Below are 20700 nucleotides of genomic sequence, written 5' to 3' on the forward strand. Positions count from 1 at the left end.
TACATTATCAGGCTGAAAGCCAGGCAAAACTCATAACACCACTTCAAAGTAACCCTATTATACTGTGGCTACCATAGATTCCCATGAACACATTAAGCTTTTAGTTAAGAAGAGAAAAGGATGAACTAATTTCATCATGTGCTTGCAGTTGGAAAAAAAAAGTAGCATAAAATAAGCAACAGCATCAAATTTATTTGAAACCTGCTTTAAAAAGTCCAAGCAATGCTTAATACAGAAAGAATTAGAATTCAAACCAAGACATTGTAAGCCCTACACATTGTGAGCAGGACAGGAAGGGTCCTGGTATGAGAAAAAGTTTGTACTAGCAATAGTGAACAAAGTTTCCTATGCACTAATAAGTGAAAGTTTGGGGGCTCCTGTCACAGACTTACAAACGTCTCTGGATTATGGGGAATACAAGCTTTTTATTATAGCTCATGAGGAAGCACAGCTTACAGGTAAGAATATGGGCTCCAGAGTCAGAAAGACCTGGTTAAAACCTAACTCAATTCTGTTGATTCTCTCTCTGAAAATGAATATTAAAAATAAAGAAGTAATTTGACCAATAATGTTAAATAGGACATTGCCACATACATATTAAGTATTCGATATTGTTACTGCAAAATCCCTAAGGTGGGATCCTTTCAGGTCGTCTGGGTCAGTCTTACAGAAGGGAAAGGGATAGAGATCACAGGGGTTCAGATCTTATAATGCTATCAGCCAAGATGCTGTTTTTCCCAGGATTGTGTTTCAGATGACAAAGAATGAAGCCAGCAAAGCTTTTCATAAGGAGTGAAAAGAAAATGAATCCTGCTAATCAGGAGGGGCTCCAAGGGGGGATGCCCCTAGTGCTGCAAAGCATAGGGATTTATAAGCGCTAGAAGGAAGAAGGTCATATGTTCGGCCAGGGTTTGTTGCTAGGGTCAGTAATGATACATTGGCTCTCTGTACTGGCTCTTTCAGGATGAGGTTTGTTGTCGACCAGGGTCCACTTGGACGGCTGACTACAATGCCCGGCACCAGCATACCACTTGGCCAACATCTACCAGGGCAACATATCCTGTTCTACCAACCCCACCGGCTACATCCTGTCTCAGTAAGGCACATGGGACATTGCCAGAAATTGGCTTGACTCCTGATGAATGAAGATTTGAGGCCCAGCAGCTATCATTCTTTACCCAAGTCTTGCTGGGCTTTGGGCAAAGAACTAGGGGCAGAGGGGGCAGAACCAGGGACATCTTTTAGGAAGCTGTTTCTGAAAAGTCATTGGCTGACATCATGATGATCACATTAAAAAGGAGAGAGAAGATGTTAGGTTTATACATATTTTGAAATATGACAATAATCTCTGGTTCTATTCAGAAATAAATGGTATGCACAAACACAGGCTGCACTGCCACCTTGTTCCACAGTTTAGGCTGTCTCTTAAAGTCAGTAACTAGGCTTTCTGCTATATTCTAATCTTTCACCTGAGCATATATTATTTCTTTTCTCAGATGTAAACATTTTAATGTTCTAATTTTACCTATATAATTCAGTACTTAAAACAATGATGCTTCTAGTTGCCTTATGTATATAGCATATATTCCAAGCTTATTTTGGACAAAACCAAGACTAGCATCCTGCTTTCTAATTTCCCTTGTTTCCTGTTTTTATTAACTCCAAACTCTCCACTATGTGATTCAAATCACTGTGATTCTTTTCCAGCTGATACACCTTCATCAATGCTGTTACCTATACAATAGGTAGTCTTAAATGATTTGTCTCTAATCTTATTTTATACAGTTTCCTTTTGTCACAGAAAAGCATGACTTAAAACTATAAGCCTTGAAAGAGATAAGACTCAAATTTTATAAATTCTATGTCTCAACTGCAAAGAACATGATCAAGAAATATAACTACAAAATCCAAAAGCATCTTTTAAAATTGTCAATGGTCCCCTTCCCCAACAAAGTATGTGACTTATAAAAAAAAGTTTGTCATTTTATTTTTATACCTTCTTTGCAGCTGCATGAATAATTAATATATAAAATATTAATCATTCTTTACATCTGAAAGATTCATTATAAACAAATGTATTGCTCAGATAATGTCAGTATTTTCATGGCTATTTACCTAGGGATCATAAAACTATTTTTGATTGAAAGATGTGACCTTATGCTTGAGTTTCACACTTAATTTTGCAGGTAAGAGCCTCAGTTTGAGATGTAAGACACTGTTGGCCAGACATTACATAATCATCTGGCATTCTATATTCATGATAGGGTCTTCCCGTTTCTGCAATAACAAAATATATTTGGATAAGATGTTGAGCATCTGGTCTTTTTTCCTAATTCTTAATTCATTCCATATCCCCAAGCACAGCAGCAAAATAAGTTGCAAATTAGTGCCAATAAATTACTTCCCAAAATAACAATTTTGCCTCCAGAATATATTAAGTACCTGTAAGAGTTTGACTGTACAGTTCCTTGGATGGCTAAAGTTAAAATTCTAAATATGATAGATATTTAGCAATGGCATCAAACTTTTAAATTTTATTTAAAATTTTAACTAAAAATAATTTTTGAGGCATGATCAAATATGATGTATAATGAAGGAGAAAACAGACAATAGGATTTTTTTTGTCTACATAGCATTATTCCTCTGGTGAGAACAATTAATCTTTTTAAGATGAAGGAAAAAAGTCCCATATTGTATTTTCGGGAAGTGAATGACATGTTTCAACACAGCATCTAACATGTTCGGCAAAAAGCAGAAATTATTAGAAGAACACTCAGTTATGTCATAATTAAAGACAGTTTTTTCCTATCAATGCAGGCAGGGTGCAGTTGTAATCAGGGATAAACTGTTACCAGATCTGTTTGTTTGCTTTTCTCTTAGGTTGTTTTACAATATATCATCTTTATTCTACTCTAAACTGTCCTCATATTCCTCGCTCTCCACCTCCGTCCTTACCTCTCCTCTATCCCTCTCTCTCTTTCTCCCCCTCCTGTCTCACTTTGATACAGACAGTAGGCTCCAGACTCATGCATGACCAGGGTCTGGAGCCCACCACGAGGCAGGGCCCTATAGGGATGTGGTCTGCAGAGCTGTCTCTGTACCATGAGATGGGATTCCCAGGCACCGGTGGTGGGTGGGGAGGGACTCATAAGAACATCAGGCTTGGAATAGAGCCCATTGGATTGATAGGAGTTGGTGGGATGAGTGGGAGATGACAGTTCTTAAATGGTGGTTAAGTAAAATGTAGATATCCAATGGCATGATCCCCCCCAAAAAGAGTTTCTTCAACAGACTTTATTACACGCTCTGTTGGAACATCAGTTATGTACGAATGGGGAGGGGAAAGCTGAGGATAGGGCAGCACCAGAGATAGGGGAGGTAACATGGCCACTGCCTGATGGGCGGAGGGTGTAAACCCTGGCTTGACTGGTGCAGCTATGGAACCCAGGAGACGGCAACCTGCCGGAGACATGGCAGCAAAACTGTTCATTAGCGGAGAGGCTGACATCAAACAGCGGAGAGCACGTGAGGTCCACAGCTCAGTGGCTGTGTAGCCACCAGGGACTGTGTGAAGTTCTGGCCTCAGAACAATAAAATTACTTTTAGGACTTGAGAATCCTTAAGGTTAACAAACCCGGGTAAACTGGTTCAAGGGAAATGTGACAAAGTGCGCAGTACCTGCGGCGGAAAGAGAGGAGGAAATGACAACTACAGCTTTTTACAGCCAACTGACAGAAACAAAATATTTCGAATTGGTGAAAAATTATGGGGAAATTCACACAGTATTTCAAAGCAGATACTGATAAACTTCAGTGGTTGCCTCCCAGGGCTTGGGGGCTCATGTTGTTTCTGAGACGGCCCTTGATGGTCCACCGACTTGGAATGCACAGCCTTGTGTTCAACTTCCTGGTACGTTACAAGCCTCAGAAGACAAGGGTAATAACATTGTATGTCCATTTATTGAAAGGATTTTCAAGCAAAACCACAAAACGTCTGTGATTACACTCTTTAAGGAAATGTTTTCAAGCTTGTTGATTAGATCAACAATGAATGGAGGCACCTTCACCAAAGGAATCTCACGACTCATGGGTACTAAATAGACCACCATCCAGTCTTAGGGTCTCAAGAGAATGAAACAGGAAGCTAGGAGGCAACTTGTAATGTTTGACCTAACCTTTATCTCTCTCTTTCATGTTCTCCATAGTTTTGAATTTTCTCTTTGGCTGTCTAGAAATACAAGGAAAACATTTTCTCCATCAGCTTTTGCTTTTTTCCAAGTATTTTTATTTCTTTAACATTGATTAATAAACATTTATGGGGGAAATACTTTGTGCCAGGCCTGGCTTAGATATATTTTTCAGGAGAATCTAAATGCAACTGGGTGTCCTGTGGAGGCAGTCTGCCCACCACACTCAGGGCACGGTGGGTAAATGTCAGTCGTGGCCCCTGAGTGACCAAAACTGAGTCACACAAAAGAGACCGCAGACCACAGACTCAGATTAATGAAAAGCTGACATGGTTATAAACAAGGGCAATGGAAATGGAAAAGGGAAAGGCCCCCAATAGGGAGTAAAAGAATGTGGGAAACCAGACGTTGTCAATACAAATGTTTCCAGACATCAGCTGCAGATCCTTCAAAATCTGCACTGGCAACTCTGCAAAATATGCAAGGCTTCTCTGAGTTGGTTCTAACGCTCTTCTCCAGAAAGAGTCTAATGACCCAGTGAACAGACCCTGAAAGCAGTGAACAGAAATGTAGCTGCTCCAAAGAACATAGCTGCCTAGGAGTTGTGACCTGAGGCGTATACAATTGCTCCAATGTGCTGAACTATTTCTGGTTTAAGCCAGAGAGATACCAGTTTTCTCGCTTCAATACTAGTTCTTTGGTTGCACATTAGATCATCTTGAGAGATTTTAGCAGCTATGCAGCTGGGCCTCCACCCAGAATTGCCAGGTCTCATTCCCCAGGGGTGCAGATGAACAATCTTTCAGCAGAAAATTCCTAAGTAATTTTGACACCATGCTTGAAATTAAGGCTTTTGGGACAACAATTTGAGATACTAACTAGGGAAGTAATATGCTAAACTAATACTACCTAATATCTGGCCAAAACCTGAGGAAAAATAATTTTTAAAGTAACCAAAACTATTTTAAGTCTTGGGTTATACACCATAATGGTAATGTTGTTTTTTCTCTGGGTGGTACAATTATGGGAAATATTCATCTTCTTCTTCACACTTAACTTCTTTTTGTTTGTTTTTCTTTAAGTAATACTCCTTTTTACTTATAGCATATGTCACTAAAAATCCAGGACCCACTAACTGTAATTGGTATCAGAGAAATATGGAAAAAGGTAGGAGAAAAATGTCTGAGCAGCTAGGGCCTCTTTTGATGGCACTGAGCTAGTAAATTATCTGGTTGTTCTGTAACCAGCACTGTTACGAGGAAATCACTTATGGTGCTGGGAGAATCAGTTCACTCTTCAATAACCTCTCATTTGGCCTGTTTTCTGATACAAAGGTCATATCCTTCCATTGACTCATACATAGTTATTTCTGAATTTGCCATGACCTTGAACACCAGCAAACAGAAGATGCACAGGTAACAATTAAAACCAAGATACAAGACCTATTATGTATGGGAAAGCTAAGAAAAATCGTCACTAATGACTCTATTTCCCCTACTAGTAACTGTGAGGAATAGCCAAGTAATACAAGTAATCAGACGGCAGTAATGTTAACTATAAGCTCTTCACGGCCTTCTCCTTAATGAACAAAAGCATTCATAAACTTCAATTTCTAATGTCTAGTTTCGCGGTGAATGAGATTGCTTCACTTTTGTCATATCAGTGACGGGGGCCCCTTATTTGCTTGAAGGGGATTGAGACATTGATTAACTCTAGACCAATAGTCTGTGACAAAGAAACGTGCAGTTGAAAACGAGCGGTTTGTGTAGGCACAGGCTCTCATCAGGTGGGACCCTGTAGTGAACAAAGCCAGGGAGCAGGGGGCTTGGATGTGAGACATTCTTAACATAATGTAAAACTGACCATGATATTCAGGGTGCAAGAGAGATGGAGCCTAGAAAAACCATCAGAAGAATGGTTTGAACTTCATTGCTGGAAGCAGCAAAAATATAAAATATGTGTGTATAATTTGAATAATATATTAAGTAGATAAACTACTCTGGGAATTTTGCATAGCTCACACTTTATTGCACCTTCTCTGTCCCGATGGTTTAATGCATGTTACGTGTTCAACGACATGTTCAATAAATGAATGAAACATTAGCATGTTCCTTTTTATTAATGCTAAATTTAGTTAGGACCATCCAATTCCAACAACACGATAACACATAAATTCTGTTCCTGCTGTCCATTAATATTTTATTTTTCACTTTACAATGAAGAATGCTTATATAGAATTAGATCTCATAAATTTCCTATGAACCATAATTTCAAAGCTTGCAAACTATGTGAACTCAGAGTAGTAATCTTATTATTTACAAACAAATCATAATGTCCTGCATTATCAATGTAATGGAATAGTTATAAGAGCTCAAAAAGAATACAGTCAGTGGTATTGCTTAATATTGGAATTCCTTATCTTTACCTGAAGAAAAAGAATGACATAGGAGATGCTAATACTTTTCTTTTATTAAAAGCTAATTAAGAAATCCCTACTGAAAACTTTACATTGAAACACCTAGTTCTTTGGCAAGTCATCTGAGTGAGGCTGAATTAAGTGATGAAGCACAATATTCATAGCCCTAAGAACTAGGCAATGGTTCCTAAATCTATGATTAACAGGAAATATAACAATTCTCTAAGGGGAATAAATCATTCAAAGCCAGTTTTCAATTCCCTAAACGTGTTATTTTAGAAAGATCCCCAATGAGCTGTGTTGAATATTTAACTTATTATCATAAGGTATACAGTCAGGATGCATTCTGAGATAATTCAAAGAGTGTTACCTTGCAGATGGAATAAAATTTCCACTCATTTAACCTCTAGATATGTAAACAGCAGTATTAAGTCAATTTATCAAATGAATAAATAGTGTCATGTGTGGTGATGTGGCAAATGGAGAAATTGAACCTAGAGTAAAATCATACTTTAAACATTGAAATTTCTGTTTCCTTTTGGACTGATGCAATTATTGCCTAATGGTCAAAAAATAAAAACTAGTAACAGGATGATGGAGGCTGAGTTCGGCATGTGTGGTCCTCATGATTTTTCACAGTTTCTAAGGGGAGGATCTAGTTCATTTACATTTAGCGTGTCTATATCATAAAATGCTTCATCTCTAATACAGGCTTGTTGAAAGAGAATGCCTTGGAAAATGCATTTGGGAAAAGAGTTAAGTGGTTGGGTTCAGTGTTGAAATACCATCAAGGACTCAGCCTGTGGCTACGTGTACAATACCAGTTGTTCTCTGTCTCTGCTCGGTTGACACCCATGTGATTAATATTACTAAAGGTTTGGATTATTATGCCTCTGTATTAGCATTTTGAGACAAATATCTTCTATAAAACATTTCTGTAGCATGAAATGACTCACAGGAAAACATTTTCCCCAAAGACTCTATTTATACAATTGAATGTATATTTTTTTAAAAATCAATAAATCTTTATTGAAAAATCTGTGTGCTAGACGCAAGCAATAGATGGAAACAAGACATTTTCTCTGCCTCGAAGATAACTTTAAAATCCAGCACAGGGTTTCACAGAGCAGCACATGGACACTGAGAACCAAATACCAATTTTCCGTAGGGCTGTCCCCGTTGTGGGGGAATGTTCGGCAGCCTCCCTGGCCTCTACCTACTGGGTGCCAGTAGCATGAGCTCCAGCCTGGTCACCAAAAATGTCTCCAGGCACTGGAATTGCTGCTGGGGGTGAGCAGGGACAGAGTAGCTAACAACTGATTGAGAACTTCTAGTCTATCCCGTGAGATAAGGGATAAACTAATTATTAAAATACAAAATCATGAATGTTCAATAGAGGAAAGTTCGTATGTAGTGGGAGGCGAGTATGGGAACAGACAGGAGGTGTTTCGGCGAGCCCAGGGACACGTGGGGTAGCTCTGAAGACTTGGAGGGAATCTGACAGGTGGAAAGGCAATTGGTAGGGCATTAAATTCGCATTGAACATGTTCAGGGCAAAAAGGTTTTCAGTCTGTGCCCATCTTTGTCACACAGAGTCAGAGTACAAGCATCATGTCAATGGCTTATCCTGTACCATAAATGACAGTGCTGTCCCTTCTGTCCTTTTATAACCATATCATAGGAACTTTTAAGTTCCCTTTGCACTTCCCAATCCAACTATACTCCTATATTAATATTGGTATTTATAAACTAATCGCAACACAGTATGTGTCTATAACAGTTCTAAGTACTCATATGATTTAATACTTATAATAATTATATGTGGAAAATATTAATATTTATTTCCATTTTACCAATAAGGAGAATGAAGCACAAAATGCTTCACTGAAGTTATCCACATGGCTAATAAATACGGAACTGTAATTTGAATTCAGGTCCCCAGCTCCATCACCCATACCCTTCATCACTCTGATTCCCAGTAAATAAATGTTCCAATTCTCTGCTGTCATCACTGATCAGCACATGGGTTCATCCAGCATGATGCTCACCCACTAGACTGGCTCCAAATCTGACGTGAATATCCTAGTCTGTCAGTCTGTGAAGGCAAACCTATTCCCAACAGTACTACTCAAAATCATTAAAACTACCGCACTAGTTTAGCATCGTCTGTAAAAGGTTTTATCAGCCTTTATAACAGGTCTGTGCATTAGGTCACAAGCATCTCTAACCCTGGTTCACATACTGTAACACCGGAGAACAGGGGATTCAAGCTTTGTCTACCTCTTCAGAGACCCTGTGTCAACGGAGGGGTGGGACACAGATCTAAGTGACCTTCCTACGGTCAGCGTGACACCACACACCCCTTCCTCTCCTCACCAAGCTACTGCTGCTGCAGCGAGATGTTAGCTCCCAGGGGAAGCTTTATGGATCTGCCTTTTCTGATTTCAGTCCTGCACTGGCCACTTTTCCACAAGTTTCTTCAGTCACTTGGCTTTGTTTCCAAGCCCGATAAAGTTCCTTCTTCAGCAAAAGCCTTCTTTCAACCTATCCCAACTTCCCAGCAAGGTTTTCCTTTCCAGATTTTACTGTTCTTTGAGGGATACCACCTCTGGCGTCCGCATGCCACTATTCTGACATATCTTTGAAGAAATCCTGTATCACATTTTTAAAGAGCTACAAATTTTATTTCCACTTTTGTTATTACACATTATGCGATCATCATACTTCCCTTAAACAGGGAAAATGCCAGCAACACTGAATTTTCCTAATACTTCAATGCCACTTTGTTTTTCATTTCTCAGCCCATTTTTTTCCCCCTCAGACACCTGAGATGCAAGTAAATCAAACCTTCCCAAGTTTTTCCACAATTTCATCCAACAAGTGAAGAAATAACTTCACTGATTTGGTGTGAAATCTATTACCACTGTTACTGCTAAGTGTTTGGGTCTAGTGTCTAAATGTATTTAATGCCACATTTTATTTCACAGATGAAATCATTTTCACAAAATTGTTTAAGGTTAGTTTAAGGTCACTTGAACAATTTTTAATCTGTGAATAGAATTACTATTTGTGATGACTTTTACGTCCAGCAATACAGCAGACAAAATAGCCTGAAAAAGTTTCCAGTAACAAACAACTGAAAGGCTGAAGAGTGTGTCTGTCGCCTGCGTGCCTGCGTACGTGTCTGGCTGGGGAAATAGGAAGGAAATCCTAAGCATCCACTCCCCCTGAAAGAATTCTGCAGCATGACTCTGGAGAAGCACACACACACACACGGAGGCTTCGGTCTGGGGCAAACGCCCCCGCTCATCTTCTGTAGCTTTAAGCTTTCATTGCAATGGGGGTAGCAGCAAAATCTAGGTGGGGACTTGCAGCAGAGCTGCCTGCATGAAGTTATGAGGACAACTGTAAAAAATAAAACCATAAAAACAGTCAAGCAAACAAACCCAAACAACCCCAAGATGGACAGCAAGGAGCCTGCTAACTCACACGCAGATGTGGGTGTGTGCCTGTGGGGGGTGACATCCCTTGACCCCCAGTTGAGCTTTCAAGCAGGTTGTTCATCTAAATTAACACTATGCATATATAGAAAAACAAAAATAACCTTCAATGCCTTTGGGTAAATCAAGAGAAGCAAGCATGGTCCTGGTTACATACGTACTGGTTTGTAAATGATGGTAAAGATGATGCAAATCTGCATGGGAAGGTTTAGAAGCAGGGGGTTTAACATCGTCCCGTTGAAGTTTTGGGTAATTATTCCGGTGGCACCACAAGGAACAGATCAGAATGGAACCCATGTGAAAGCTTAGAAAGCATTAATGCGGGGCTTTGTGATGTGTCCTGTATTGCTGAGAGCACGGCGGGTGACACTTCTAATTATGGTGTAGAAGGAAAAAAGGAGAGACAGATGAGCGACAAATTTTAGAGGCAGAAATGGTATTATTTGCTCACAGATGAAACTCAGATAGCGAGGAAGAAATAAAACCGGGTAAGTCCCCAGTTTCTGGGGAGACCAGGTAGATCCAGGTGGCAGCGAAAGGAGATCAAGATTTCAGTGGGAAGTTGGAAGCTTTTGAAAACTCCAGGGAAGTTTCCCTTATGAATTAATTACCACATTTTTTATAATACAGCTGGTTATTTTCTGGAGAATATAATCTTTTTCATTGCTATTTACTCATGTTTTCTCGGATATCCTCCAACCTTAGCTCTCCTGCAAATTCCAGATTACTTTTCTTTTTTTTTAAAGTTTCTGGAAAGTTCCAGTGTAATTTTTATTAGCCAGCACCTCATTCACACATTGCTTTGTGGAGAAGTCCCGTCTTTGCACTACTGGCTTCTTCCACTACAAAGAGCATTTTTTTTTAATTCAGATTTTATTTTACACCTTTCAGTCATTTCTCCATAAATGACTCGCACACATTTTATTGTATTATTCATAGGACTCTTATAGTTTTGGTTGCTATTACGGATATAAGCATTATTTTGTTTGCATTTCCTGATTGGCCATTCCTGTGGTTAGGAATATGAACTCTTTACGGATCTTGTGTTCATTGGCTTTGCTAAGCTCTCAGTTATGCAGCAAATTATCTTGGGGTTTCCTGTTTTCTTCATATGGAACATCATATAATTTAGTATCAATTTCTGTGTCTTCCTTCTAGTCTTTACTTCTTGGTGACCCTTGTGGAGGTGGACAGTTTTATAAACAGCATTGCCGGGGACCACTGGGCTCTATAAACAGCAACGAGTCCCTGCTGCCTTCCTGTGGGTCACTGTGGACAGATGATCACCAAGGGGGAAGATCAAGGATGTGCCCCCACCAGCTCCTCTGTGTGTGGACTTAGTGGTGGCCCAGTGTGAGTTTATATGTTTACCCTGAAATTATAGCTGTGTGCTTTTTCGTTAGACAAAATCAAGTTACCCCACGTCTGGCAGATCAACTCATGTGGGACCTGACCTGAGTGACAGCTCCTGACTGGAGGTGCATAGAGGTATCCATGAGGTTATATGGACTGTTCCAAAAGAAAGGACACATGAAAACAGGATGAAAGGAAGAACTAAAGAAATAATAAGAATATAAGTTGACAAAAAACTGGTGTATGGGGAAGGGAAGATGGGGAGAAGCATGGGCAGACGGGCCAAAGCCATGCCATAAGGTATATGATAAATTAGATTCTCACAGCAAAACACAGCCGTCATTTCAACAACCACAGTTGGTTTATATTTAATTGTATTGAGAGCCACCTCCATCCTGTCTTAGTAGATTATTATATAAAATAAAAAAAGAAAACGCCATCACTAAATAATAAAGTCCTCTGCAGTGGCGGTTCTGAAAACCAATTTTTGACAAGCTTAACTGCTCCAAAATAGGCCCACAGCACGTTCCCGAAATTGTAGAAGCAGTATGCAGTACAAACCTTCTCTTTAAGCAGTAACAGAAACCTGCTCACAGGAGTAATCGGGAAGTACATTATCCATAGTATCCTTGGATCAGGCAAGATTAACCCATTTCTGCTCAGGCAGGTAGAGTTTTCTGAAACACAGCCTGAAGATTTCACAAAGAGAAGGCTGGCTCACATTAGAATAATGTTTAACCACATAAAATTTCCACAGACCAGATGACAGGTATAGTATTTAAAAAACATAAGTTTTTTAAAAAACAATTCAGTGGCACTTGTAACATTTACAATGTTGGGCAAACACCATTCTATTTAGTTGCAAAATATTCTGATCCCTGCAAAAGAAAACCTCAGCTTTTCTGCACAGATTTTCAGTTTATCTGTTGCTTGCCTCAACTGTACCCTTTCGCTCCAGAAATCTACACACTGTTCATGCACCTACTAATGTTCTCAAGGAACATGCTCAGCTTTTCCAACCTGATTAAGTTTCTAGCTAAGGAAAAGAAAGGCAAGAGCTTCCATCCATTCTCAGGGACCCAGACAGATGAGATACACAACTCCCTCAGAGTCAGGTCTGTCCTCTTCCCTCGGAACCAGGGCCCCGGGCCCCACCCCAGGAGTGTGGGCTGTTATCTTTACGACTGATGCCACACCACGGAGGGGATGGGCCAAGAGCCAGTAAGAATGCCACAGGGCTTTCCTGCCATTTTTAAATTATGTTTTTCTTGATTCAGCATTAGCTTTGTTCCTATAAATCTTTGACCTTTCCCCAGAGTTTTGACAAAATTAATCCTGACAATTTTTCCCCAATATTTCAGTGTCTCTGTGGAGGGATGGGCCCTGGGAGACACTTACCCTGACATTTTCACTGATGTAACTGGTGTGTAGGACTTTGAAGTCCAGAGTTGAGACCCTGAGTCAATGGCCTCTGCAGAGCAAGATGATCCAGGGTCCTGTTTCTGGAAGAATGCAGACACATGGACAAAATCATTCAACGGGCATCAGTTCTGCTAGGACACTTCAGGAAAGTAGATGTCACATTGTTTCAAAGGCCTTTGCCAAACTGGCTGATTCTACTACAGACAAGGTTTAAACGACCACAAAGGGAAACTGTCGACCGGGCCTCCAGAGAGGCACAACATGCCTCCTGCTGAGAAGTTCTCACCCATAGTCACAAACAGAGCACAGAGACCCCCTGAGGATTAGAGAATTTGTTCTGATAACAAGAAATCTGTGTTCAAGGCACACATAGGACCAGTAGTTCCAACTGAGCAACCATCAACAAGGTATGGTCAGATGAACAAAGAGACTGATGACAAAGAACCTATTATTATTCTATTTCTACTTTTCTCTTTTCCAGTGTGCACAGTTACTGATGGCCCAGTGCACACTTTACATTAGTAAACGATCATGTCTGTTCTTCACAACAACTAAACTAAGTGGCAGCAGAGAAACCTGAGGTTCTGAGAAGTTAGGTAACTTGCCAGTAAGATGCAATCCCAGGTCAGATGACCCCAAAGTCAATTTATTTACTAAATTTGGAGGGCCTTTCATATTTTATCCATGTACCTTTTTTCTTCAGAAACAAAGTAGACGAGAGCTCAAATATCTCCAAATGTCTTGCCTGTGGGAACTGCCTCCTTGCAAGCTCACTGTGGGTTTAGTGAGACGGAATAATGTCAGAATTTGGGGGTTCCTGTGCTGTCTCTTCTTGTGCTATCATTACATCCTTCACCATCATCTCCATAGCATGTTCCAGCAAAGCCATCGAAAGAATCAACAGATATTTTCCTCCTTCATGACCTTTACCTCTTCTCATGCTTTCAATCCAGTTGCACACTTGGGGAAGCTGCCCCTCCGCTGCTGACTCGGGGCTCCTGCAGCCTCACTGTGATTCGCGCGTTTCGCTGTGGCTCAGCGAGTGGGGTGGAGGCCGTTGCAAAGATGGACCTTGACTCAGCTCACGCACAACTGGTCGCAGATGCTGCTGCCGTCGCTCCAGACGTCATCACGCACTGACTGATGTTCTAAGTTACGTGCCTTCGGTTCACAACTTCTGTAGCCAGTGGAAATTTCCAAGGACTCATGAAGAGCGTATTTTTCTGAATTCCAGGAAAGGCATATCCGTTTTTAGTTGTGCTTAAGAAAGAGTGAACTCATAGAAATACTTCAGAAACTTTTGGATGGCTCTGATAATTTTAACAACTAAATAAAAAAGAAAGGTGGAAGTATAAACCAAGAACTTTCAATGTTAACATGTTTTCTCATTCATTTAACTTTTATTAAGTGCTTGTTATGTATCTAGCCCTGTGTGTCATACATATTTGAGTCATTAAAAGGCATTTAAAAATAACTTACTATTTGAACTATTGGAATAGGATGTTCACTGTTATAATACTGTATCCAGTCCTTTCAAAAGGAATTAGTGACGTGATCTAAATCCACCTCTTCATCAACTATAATCAGTCATCAGGAGATATTTTAAATGAATCAATATATAGTGGGAGTGAAGAACTTTTCAGAAATGACCTTCAATACATGATTTTTGAATTTTCTTAAAATAGCATTAAATGATTTCAATCTTTGGGGAGAGACAGTGACAGGGGGAGGGGGAGGGCAAGAGAGAGAGAGACTGAGACTCCTTGGAAATTTTAATTAAGACTTTAAAATCCAATTCCATCCATAGACACATGATTTAATATTGCAGATATAATCTGATAGAAATACTGACTATGTCCTAGTATAAGAGGATCTCAGGGTGTAGGTCTCCTCACTTCCCTTCAGGTTCCATAAAGGCCAACAGTGAGGTTCTCTACTCAATAGGGTTTTTAGCTACATTTTGCTGAGATAAACCGGTGGAGTTCTGGCAGCGATCTGGTGCTCATTTAGAATCCAGGAATCCTACAAATAGTTTGCATGCTGCTTTTACCCCTAAAAAGAACTAAAATTAGCTGCTAAAATTTAAATGTGTACATGATAAAATTTGTAAGTAAGGCAAACCCAATAAAAAATACACAAAATATTTGACCAGAACCTTCACAACAGATATAAATGGCCACTAGCACATGAAAAGATCACAACTCCAGATGAAAATCAAATTAAAATTGGAAGGAGATACAAACAGAGTGGGATGGAGAAAGTGCTGACAAGAAGTGGGGTGGCTGGATTCCACCAGGGAGCATAAATAGCACATACGCTCTGGAGATCGGTGGGCACTTAAAAAAGCCATGAGTTAGCAATTCTACTCTTAGGTATTTAGCCAAGAAAAATGAAAACATAGGTCTGCAAAATGAGTTCAGATGTATGTTTATAGCAGCTTATCATGATAATTTTTTCAAAATCTTGAAACAATGTACAGGGCCATCCACAAGCAAGTGGATAAACTAATTGTGACATGTCCATACTTTGGGAAGCTACTCAACAATCAAAATGAAAAATGTTCACACTTTCAGAACAATGGATGAATCTCAGAAACATGGTGGGCAAAAGAAAACAGAGATGGCATTCTGATACCCTTTATGTGAAATTCCAGAACAGGTCTAAATATCTCTAGGGAAAGAAAGCGGATCGGGCATATCTCAGGGCCCTGGGATGCGTCAGGGTGGGGGGCAGAGCCCTGCACCCAAAGGGCCTGAGAGAAGCTTTATGAGTTGGTAGAGATATTAATATTCCGCATCTTGACTGGAGAGTTACATAGATGTGTACATGAACTTACACATGTAAAATAGGTATTTTCTTGAATATAAGGTACAGAGTAAAAACGTTGATTTCAAAATATAAGTGGAAAAATTTAAGGGATGATTTTTAAATGAGTTACATTTCTACTTTTAGGCTATGGCCGTCTCACATTAGAAATTCCTGGCATATGAATATCAAACCGCTTGATCGAGTCTAATGTTTTTCCTATTTGTAAAAACAAATGCTGCAGTTAAGTTAAAAGAAATTCAGAGCTGCATTTTTGCTACTCAGAGGGAAAGAACACAGTTCCAAAACCTTTAAAAGTAAAAGGCAAATAAATGAATACTTTTTATAATATGTGTAGATTACTTGTTTCAGTAGAAGCACCTGTACTGTTGAGGTGACACAGTGGAAAGGATAATGTGTCAGATGCTAGTCACTTTCAGAGGTAACAGCCCCACACTGGAGCCTTCTTATGCCTCATTCCCAGTAACAGAGTCCCAGTTATAATAAACAACTATCCTATTGGGGGCCTTTTTGTCCATATTTGAGAGGTTTTCTTTGATTTAATAATTTGATGTTTGCCAAAGATCAAAAGTGCATAAAATTCCATAGATATATTCAGTTTTCTAAAAATTATTATTTTAAAAATCCTTTATATTTATTTCATTGCAGTTGTAGGTAACGCTTCACATATGTTCCCGTCCATATGGAACATCTTTCTAATGTGAAATAAAAGTAATATTATACCTCATTCTCTCTCCAATTCAGTTGAAAGCATTACAGTATAAATACATTTCACGTTACCTTTCACTGAAATATCATGTTACTAATGTATTGTGTAGTTTAGAATATTCTAAAATAGCCTCTTGAAAGATCACTTACAATTGTTTTCAAATCAGTTGAAGCTGAATTATAGTACATTGCTTTTGGGTAGAATGATGAATCTTTGCAAAGCCAAAGACCTAGCCTTGTGAAGTAATAGATGTAAGGAAAAAAAATGCAAATAAATGATGAGAATCAGAATTTATTCCAGGAATAATTGCTTATGGAATAAAATCATTTCTTGGAAAAGAAGCATATATATTTTATGCAAACTAATATCTATTATTCCTTTGATTTGTATCTTAAACCATAATAATAATAATAATTGCAATCAATTTTGAGAACTTGCTGTTTTCAAAATAAGTCATTGGAGTAAGTAATATTGTAGATGCTATCTCTGTATTCAGGTAAAGAAATTGGAAACAATAAGTCTAAATGACTAGTCCAAGGGCTACATGGTTTAACAATAGTGGAATAAAATCTGATCCCATATGTGTTGAGTCCACTGCCTTCTTCACCAAGCCTGACAAATCACCCATCATTTTGAAAAGATCATATGTGATATTCAGTGTGTTTTAGTTTCTTTTGCTCTTTGTACTGCCTATCAAACGAACTATTTAGGGGGCATGTATTTGTTCATTATATATCATTCACATTTATTTTAACGGAGCATTTTAAAATGGTTACCACAGAAATGTCCAGTATTAACCAAAATTGCTAAGAGTTTGTTTGCCAGTGCATGAGATTAATTGCTGTCCATAATGAAAATGTCATGATGTCTATCAAGGACCCTCTGCATTGTGCCTGCATTACCTGAAATGAGAGTGTAGAATAATATGTGAGAAAATAATAAGGAGTCTGTCCGAAAGTGTTCTCGATGCCACAGAAATGTGAAAATGGGGTTGACAAACTGCCTCTATGCCTATTCTAATGGCATAGAATAATCACAGATGGTCCCTTGAATACATTTTTCTAAAGAAATGTTTTTATAGTTTATTTCTCACATTCTCTCTTTATTATGATCCATAATATTTATTCCATAAACTTAGCCAAACCCTAATCCTTACCATTTCAGTATGAATTCTATAAATATATATTCTTGCACTTAATACATATATCGTTACATATACATATGATTTAAACTTTGGAGCACTCCAATGAGGTAATTACTGTTATTTTTCTCAATTTAGAATTTTTATGGCCATTGCCATTACCTGGGAGTTCCTATATTTTAGTCTCCATCATCAAATAAAGCCCTTAAATCTGCTGCCAATCAGATCAGATCTAAGCTTGCCAATGTCTCCTCAGACATGATAATTCAGATGACATTCTACTTGTCCCACTCATTGTCAGTGGCCAACCAATAGAAAAGTCAGTGGAGCTGACAATGACTTTACTTGATCTTAGTCAAGTAATGCCCCTTCTCCATAATATCTCTATGTGCTTGATGGAAAATTCGAGTATGTTTAACCAAAGTTCAATAAGTTGTTAGTTTTATAAACTTGGTAAATCAAAGTCCAGGGTCAAATATTTAATTGTATCAATAAGTGATGTTAGTTATTTATGTGTTCTGATAAAATTATAATTCACTGTGTCTCTGAATATGTGCTCTTATATAATTTACTATTAAATTCAACTTTTCCCACCAAAAGAAAGGTTATCAAAACCTAAAAATAGATTTCTGTGTTTCCCATAATGGTTATCACGTTCAGTTGAAATGATGTTAATGTTCCTGAATATAGAAACAGCAGTGAAGAAAGGAGAATTCAGAAATCCTCCAGGAATTGCTAACAGAGTTGGTACACTTGCAACAAGAGGATATGCTAAGACCATGACAAAAACAGTTTCAACGTTAAATGCAATTTGAGGGTGAAGGGATGCAAAATTGTCAACAACTTTGATAGTCACATTAAGGTCACAAAATGTCTACATCTATCTCTGTGAGTTTTTATTATAGACCCATTTAAACACTTCAGTGTAAAAACTATCAAATTCATTTCAGTCTTTGAAATGGTATGATATTACCAGGAAAGAAAAGACAAGGAAACAGAAGGAATAGAGATATATTTCTCAAGAAAAAGTCTTTTTTAGCTGGTAAATAAGAAAAATAATGTTCTTTGCTTGCCAAAGAATATTAAACAACAGAAAATGTGAAAGTGGCTGATAATTAAATATCTTTTGTGGTATACTGTCATCCCTTGGGCAGTTCAATTCTAAAGAGTACAGAATAATTCTAAGCTGATCACAATGAGCTTTTGCTGAGAATTTTAGAGAAACCTGAATAAAAGACTTTTTTTTTTCAGGTAGAAAATTTGGGAAAAAATCAGTTGAATTGTTTTCTCACATTTTTATTGTGAAATAAACTTAGACTGGACTTCCATTTTAACTGATTTTACTCCACAATTATACATTGCATGAAGTTAATATGGAATGGGAATTTTTTTAAAAAACAGGATAATTGGGACAGAATAGAAGTGAAATTATTGATTGATGGGAAGAAGAGCTGAAGGAAGAAAGATGAGATGGGGTACAGGTCAGCCTCAAGAAGAAGATGAAGGAAAACGCCTTCTCTAGACAACTCCAGAGTCTAAAATTTCTTCATGCTAGGGTCACTGTTTCAAATGAACTTTTCACATATTTTCTTTAAAGAGGAAATGTCATTGAATGGGATCATCTCAATTTGTGATGATACTATTTGGTAGGCAATGGGCTAGAAACTTTGGAAAGATATTTTTATATTCCCAATAATCCTGGAATACTTGAGGTCATGTCTGCTCTAAGTAGTGGAGGAAAAAAAAATCAGTATTTGACATTCAACAAAGCCCATTAAATCAACAGGTAATATTTTAAGTAATTATAATAATTTATCATAATCTATATGTTAGAATAACATAGCTTATCATTCCTTCATCCCAACAGTCACTTGTGATAGCAAGAAAAGGGCATTTTTTTTTTTAAGTAGAAAGAGAAACCAAAAGTATGTATTTTTAGAGAAGAAAATGAGTTGGGGAAAAGATGCATTCAGACTTTTTCAGTGCTGTGATGATATCATATTCAGTCTGTAAAGGAGTGCAGAGAGCATTAAGAGTCAGGAAAAAGAACTAATAAAACTTAGCTAAATCTTAACAGCAGACCATTCCGGAATAGTAAGAGATTCAATGTCTAAACTTAGAGAGAGACCAGATCAAAGGAAGAGAGAGCGAGAGGCCAGCCAAGGGCTATTTGAATCCTAGTTTACTAAATCCCCATGGTTTACAACCCTGATATCCACCCTGGCAGGGCCCTTGCTTATTTTTATACTGCTTCTCACTTTAGGTCCCTGTATCTTAAACCGGCTAATAGCCTTTGTTAGGGAAAGAGTGAGTGCTGTTCAGGTGCCAATGCTGAGACCGCAGTATCATTCACTCACACAGCAGGAAGAAACAAACATTCCATGATTGGAATGGTCAAAGGAAAGTGGGGAAATGTAGAATCTAAGCATTAGTAAGATTAGTAAATTAGCATAAGCATAGCCATCTTAGAAACCTAGAAACCATTTTCTGAGAGTGTGACTCAGAGGAAAAAAAAAAAAAAAAAAAACCCTGGGCCTGGGTAAGGCCTTGAAAAACAAGTTAATCATGAGCACCGGGTGGTGGGCAGCTGGGACCCTTGGTCAGCTAACCTTGGTCAGTTAATCTTACATACCAAGCTTATCGTGCAGAACCTCCCTAACCATTGAGGAGTAGTCTTACCCTGCCCTTGCTTAACCCCAGGATATATGTCTTGCAAGAATAATGTATAGTTATAGAAAATTGCTATGAGTTAAGTGCTTTGAAATTGCTATATAAACCCTTGGCTCTGAGTGCTCGGGGTCCTTGTTGAGACCCACTGCATCGGGCTGACTTGGACCCCAGCTAGCTGGCTGAATAAAGACTTTGCTTGAATTTACATCTCTATGCCTGTGTAGTTTGTTCTCTGGGGAAGCCTCGGAAGCCTGGACCCTAACAAGTCAAATACAGGCCAGGAAGCTTATTTCCTCTTTCAAAAAAAATTATTACCCCTTAACATTTGAGGTAAGGGTAGTTTGAAAGGTAGCTTTTCCTGGAGAATTTGCTTTGACATTATTTTACCAAGGACAAAGATGCATATAATAGAGAATAAAACCCTGAGGTTATGATATTATGATAGAGCTTAACTCAGGACTAAATGATTAAATTTGG

The 20700-nt window shown here is 38.5% G+C and overlaps 1 long non-coding RNA gene across 2 annotated transcripts in view; it reads right to left on the reverse strand.

Moving 5' to 3' along the window:
• The window catches only part of LOC108404227 (uncharacterized), a 416170-nt gene that overhangs the window by 99766 nt on the left and 295704 nt on the right, over nucleotides 1-20700 (reverse strand). Inside the window, exons 1-2 of one of the 2 annotated variants that reach the window (XR_012121282.1) lie at nucleotides 13808-15761; nucleotides 12854-12957 (exon numbers count right to left, since the gene is read on the reverse strand). The exons of the other annotated variant lie outside the window; for it this stretch is intronic. This is a non-coding gene — a long non-coding RNA (uncharacterized lncRNA). Of the gene's footprint in view, nucleotides 1-12853; nucleotides 12958-13807; nucleotides 15762-20700 lie in introns of those variants that run through there. 2 annotated transcript variants of the gene reach the window in all.

The sequence above is a fragment of the Manis javanica genome, chromosome 9, assembly GCF_040802235.1.
Source record: "Manis javanica isolate MJ-LG chromosome 9, MJ_LKY, whole genome shotgun sequence".
Lineage (NCBI taxonomy): Eukaryota > Metazoa > Chordata > Mammalia > Pholidota > Manidae > Manis > Manis javanica.